The sequence below is a fragment of the Rhinoderma darwinii genome, chromosome 2 (genome assembly GCF_050947455.1).
Source record: "Rhinoderma darwinii isolate aRhiDar2 chromosome 2, aRhiDar2.hap1, whole genome shotgun sequence".
NCBI lineage: Eukaryota > Metazoa > Chordata > Amphibia > Anura > Rhinodermatidae > Rhinoderma > Rhinoderma darwinii.
Window position 1 is genome coordinate 280614266 of NC_134688.1, and position 6000 is coordinate 280620265.

The following is a 6000-nucleotide window of genomic DNA, read 5'->3' on the forward strand; positions in this document are numbered from 1 at the left end:
ACACTACACACACAGACACTCACCATGTCTCCTTGCTGACAGGTCAGGATGGGCTGTGGGCGGAGCTTCCTCTCTGCTTCTCGGCATGTGTAACTTCAGATGCTGGGAGGCTGCAGCACGGGAGTGGACCTTTCCCCTGACCTGAGTCATCTGACCTCATGTCACTGATGTGAGGTCAGGTGACAAGTCAGGTGACTGGTTTCATAGATTTCATTAGAATTGGGCAGTGAAAATGAAAAATTACATTATTTTCCAATAAGATGTAGCTTTACCTCAAAATTTTTATTTTTTTCAACAAATAAATGAGGAAAAGCACCCCAACATTTGTAAAGCAACTTCTCCAGAGTACGGAAATACCAAACATGTGGTCTGCTGTTTGGGCAAGCGGCAGGACTCGGAAAGGAAGGCCATTTAGCTTTTGGAGTGCTGGATTGATTTCTCTGCACCATGTCGCATTTGTAAAGGTACCAGTGCAGTGGAAACCCCCCAAAAGTGACTCCATTTGGGAAACGACACCCCTCAAGGAATTTTTAAAGTGGTATAGTGAGCAGTTTGACCCCACAGATGTTTCATGAACTGAGGAGTAAAATAATAAAATTTAGATTTTTCAAAGAAAATGTTGCTTTAGCCCCAAATTCATAATTTTCACAAGGGGTTAAAGGAGAAAAAGCACCCACATTTTGTTACGCAATTTCTCTTGAATACGGCAATACCCCATTTGTGGAGATAAATTGCTGTTCGAGCACGTGGCGGGGCCCAGAAGGTAAAGAGCACCATGCAACATCTGAGGCCTACTACGATGGCATTTACTGCCCTGTGTCATGAAAACAGAAGCTCTGCGGTGTCAAAACATTAGAAACCCAGAAAAGTGACCCCATTTAGGAAACGAAATCCCTCAAAGAATTCATCTAGTGGTATAGTGAGAAGATTTAGATTGTAATGTAACACCTTTCAATGTATTCATCTAGGGGTATAGTGAGAATTTTTAATTTTTGAAGTGACAACCCTCTAGGTATTCATCTAGGGGTATGGTGAGAATTTTTTAATTGTGAAGTGACAACCCTCTAGGTATTCATCTAGGGGTATAATAAGAAATACTTTAATTTTAGTAAATAAGGAGGACAACCTGGAAAACCCGCAATATAGGGAGAGGGAATGGCAGGTCCCACTACCAACCTACCCACCATTACATAAAATCCAGCCCAAAAAAATAAATCAAAGGCCTCAGCAAAAAAAGATTTGCTGAGACAACCAATCTCATCTGGATTTATTCCTCTCACTCAGATTTGCAACCTGGATGAGACAGACACTCCCTCGGGTATAGTGAGAATTTTTAGTTTTGTTTTAGGTGGTTTTTTACAAATTTTAAATGATCAAATTTTAAATGGGGCTGGTCAGTAAAAAAATGAATAATTGGTCATGGCCAATATGGGAGACAGAAAAGGTGAATGAAAAATAAATGAATTAAAAATCTAAGGAGGTATGATATATTTTGAAACATTGTTTCATGCACAGGCCGGGATTTGTGGGACACGTCTCACAATGGTATGTGGTGTCCTTACGAATGCCTCGCTTAGCGCACACACTGCATTTTTTGGGGGGCTTCTGTTTTTTTTCAGTGGGGGGGATTTCTGTGGGGAAATGCTGACCGGGAATTATCCTGCTGACGGAAGAATCGGATGAACTGCCCTCCCCAGGGGCGTAACTAGGAAAGACTGGGCCCCATAGCAAACTTTTGACTGGGGCCCCCCTCACCTGGGTGTCACACAGCCCCCTCTTGTAGATAGTGCCTTTTTTACAGCCCCCCCCCCTGTAGATAACGCCATACAGCCCCCTGTAGATAACGCCATACAGACCCTCCTGTAGATAACGCCATACGACCCCCCCTGTAGATAACGTCATACAGCCCCCTGTAGATAGCGTCATACAGTCCCCCCTGTAGATAGCGTCATACAGTCCCCACTGTAGATAGCGTCATACAGTCCCCCCTGTAGATAACGCCATACAGCCCCCTGTAGATAACGGCATACAGCCCCCACTGCAAAGAACGCCATACAGACCCCCTGTAGATAATGCCATACAGACCCCCCTGTAGATAACGCCATGCAGCCCCCTGTAGATAACTCCATACAGCCCCCCTGTAGATAACGCCATACAGCCCCCCTGTAGATAACGCCATACAGCCCCCTCTGTAGATATCTACAAAGGGGGCTGTATGGCGTTATCTACAGGGGGGGGCTGTATGGCGTTATCTACATGGGGAGCTGTATGGCATTCCCTACAGGGGGGCTGTATGGCGTTCCCTACAGGGGGGCTGTATGGCGTTATCTACAGGATGTCTGTATGGCGTTCTCTACAGTGGGGGCTGTATGACGTTATCTAGAGGGGGGCTGTATGGCGTTATCTACAGGGGGGACTGTATGGCGTTATCTACAGAGGGGGCTGTATGGCGCTAACGGCATACAGCCCCCCTGTAGTGAACGCCATACAGCCCCCCCTGTAAGGAACGCCATACAGCCCCCCCTGTAGGGAACGCCATACAGCCCCCCCTGTAGGGAAGGCCATACAGCCCCGCCTGTAGGGAACGCCATACAGCCCCCCTGTAGGGAACACATACAGCCTCCCTGTAGGGAACGCCATACAGCCCCCCGTAGGTAATGCCATACAGCCCCCCCTGTAGGTAACGCCATACAGGCCCCCTGTAGATAACGCCATACAGCCCCCTCTGTAGATATCTACAAAGGGGGCTGTATGGCGTTATCTACAGGGGGGGCTGTATGGCGTTATCTACAGGGGGGCTGTATGGCGTTATCTACAGGGGGGCTGTATGGCGTTCCCTACAGGGGGGGCTGTATGGCGTTATCTACAGGGGGGACTGTATCGTGTTATCTACAGGGGGGGCTGTATGGCATTATCTACAGGGGGGGCTGTATGGCGTTCCCTACAGGGGGGGGCTGTATGGCGTTATCTACAGGGGGGACTGTATCGTGTTATCTACAGGGGGGGCTGTATGGCATTCCCTACAGGGGGCTGTATGGCGTTCCCTACAGGTGGGGGCTGTATGGCGTTCCCTACAGGGGGGGCTGTATGGCGTTATCTACAGGGGGGGCTGTATGGCATTCCCTACAGGGGGGGACTGTATGGCGTTATCTACAGGGGGGGCTGTATGGCGTTATCTACAGGGGGGACTGTAGGGAACGCCATACAGCCCCCCCTGTAGGGAACGCCATACAGCCCCCCCCCTGTAGGTTACGCCATGCATCCCCTATCCACAGGATAGAGGATACATGTGTGATCGCTGGCAGCGATAAGGAGAACGGGGGACCGAAAGTCCCCTGAAGTTCTCCATGACTAACCTCTGACTTCCGGCGTCTGCGCAGCTCAATAAAAATGAAAGGAGCGCTGGTCACGCATGCGCACAAGCGCGACCGGCGCTCCATTCATTTCTACGGAGCTGCCGACACAGACCCCGGAAGTCCGAGGTTTGTGATGGAGAACTTCAGGGGACTTTCGGTCCCCCGTTCTCCCTATCAATGCCAGCGATCACACATGTATCCCCTATCCTGTGGAGAGGGGATACATGTCTTTTGTTTAATGGCAGAGCGGGGAGATACCTCCCTGCTCTGCCGTAGTGTTCAGTGGCGTCGCGCTGTAGCAGCCATAGCGGCTGCTAGCGGAACCTCCGGCCATGGTGGGGGCCCGTGCCGGCGGGCGACACGGGCCCCCTCATGCCACGGGCCCTGTAGCAGCCGCTACGGCTGTTACGGCGGTAGTTACGCCACTGGCCCTCCCCTTCCTTGTCACCAAATATCAGGGACTTGATGACCTTTTCCTGAAATTGCAGGAACGTATCCCCACTGCCAGCGTATCTGTAGAGGTTAAAGGCGTTGTATAATGCCATCTGTGTAAGATGCACAGACAGCTATTTATACCATACCCATGTCTTGCGCATGGCGCTGTATGGTTTTATAACCTGGTCAGACAGGTCAACGCCACCCATATATTTCTTGTACTTCTGTACACAATATGGTTTGGGAACTTGGGTGGTGGATCCACGTACGGGGACAAGGCTGCCTCTGCTGTCGTGAATGCTGGTCAGTATAAGGACGTCCCTTTTATCCTTATACTTCAGGAGGAGCAGATCGTCGCTGCAGAAAGCTCTGCTCTCTCCTAATTTTAGTATCTGACCCAGCAAAGTTTTGGGGAGGCCCTTCTGATTTTTGCGGATTGTTCCGCGCGCCAAGGTGGATCTGGACGAGAGAACTTTTAACAATGGGATACTATTGTAAAAGTTGTCCAGATAAAGATGATATCCTTTGCCAAGTAAAGGATGGATAAGATCCCATACAATCTTTCCACTAATTCCTAGGAAGGGGGGGCATTCTGGGGGATCTATATGGGAGTCTTTTCCCTCATAGACCCTAAAAGAGTAGGTGTAACCGGTGGTACTTTCACATAGCTTGTAGAGTTTTATGCCGTACCGGGCTCTTTTATTGGGTAGATACTCCCTGAAGTGCAGTCTACCCTTGAAGCTCACTAGTGATTCATCCACCGAAATATTTTGTTGGGGGTATAAACTTGGGAAAAAATTTGGGAGTAGTGGGCAATTAATGGTTTTATTTTATATAGCCTATCAAAATGTGGGTCCTGTGTGGGTGGGCAGTGACTATTGTCATTGTAATGCAGGAACTTCAGAATGGCTTCGAATCGCATCCTTGTCATTACTGTGCGGTAAAGGGGGGTATTATATAAAATATCAGTGGACCAATAGTCTCTAATACTGGGCTTTTTTTATGAGACCAAAACTTAAAAATAAGCCCCAAAACTTCTGCAATTCCACTGGGTTTGTGGGGGTCCAATTTTGGCCTCTTCCATAAAATGAGTCGGGATTCTGGGCGATAAATTGTTCCGCATAAATGTTGGTCTGCTGGACAATTAATTCTATTCAATTAGTAAGGGTATCCTACCTACCAGGGGAAAAACTAAATGAGACGTGGCATTGCTACCTAACAGGCAGGGAACTCGGGCAGTGGGCAATCTAGGGACACAGCAGGGTGATAGCGACCGGGTACTGCGACAGGGTGATAGATATGCACAGATCACAGCACGGCAGAAGGACACTGTGTGGTACTGAAATGATATAATATATATATATATATATATATATATATATATATATATATATATATATATATATATATATATATATATTCGTCCAATAAGAGACAGCACTCCAATTTGTGATAGAAAAAACGGCTTTTTATTAGCCCCTGTGCGACGTTTCGGCTCTTAACATTGAGCCTTTCTCAAGCATACAAACAGTGTAAAAGCATGTGCTATATATGGAGACCACACAACTGGTCTCATTAGGCAAGTGATTTAGCATAAAACATAAATAAATACAAAAATACAATCATGTTGCATCAGTAAAAGTTATAAAATACAAAGAAGTGCCATTGTGTATATATGATGGTCCTCAGATCAATCAGGGCCATCCAGTTTACAGCAGAAAAATGCTAATTGGTGAACAACTTTAAAAAAAAAGTGCAGGTGCACATAATATAACAAATTAAAAACATGAGCCTTGTGTTTACCTCGGATCCATGTGTTCGGGTTGTAGTTCCGGCGCCTGAAAAGTGGGGTGGCGACTATCTAAGACAGAGTAGTCTCTTGCTACAGCGCACTTTCGCGCATGCGCAGTGCCACTATGAGGCAGGCAGCCATCTTAGTACAGCATACAAGGCCAGCAGCGGCCATGTTTGTATAATCTTATTGTCAAAATGAAAACTTTATTCTAGGAACCGTGCACACAGTCGGTTGTGTCCATGTACAGCGTAAAGGGAACTTAGAAGATACCAAAAAATGCAATTTAATGGAGATGACAGGGAATACACCCAGTCACCAATCATATATAGACTAGTAACTTTAAGAGTCAAGAATATGTTGCGCTAAAGATGTGCATATAAATGAGAGCAGTTGATAAAGAAACTTAAGGTAGCC

At 47.1% G+C, this 6000-nt stretch overlaps 1 protein-coding gene across 1 annotated transcript in view; it reads right to left on the reverse strand.

The window, feature by feature from the left end:
• LAPTM5 (lysosomal protein transmembrane 5) overlaps positions 1-5723 on the reverse strand; it is a 58311-nt gene extending 52588 nt beyond the window's left edge. Inside the window, exon 1 of the mRNA XM_075850552.1 lies at positions 5595-5723. The gene's annotated coding sequence lies outside the window, so the exon portion shown is untranslated. The remainder of the gene's footprint in view (positions 1-5594) is intronic.
• Between the last annotated feature and the right edge of the window lie 277 nt (positions 5724-6000).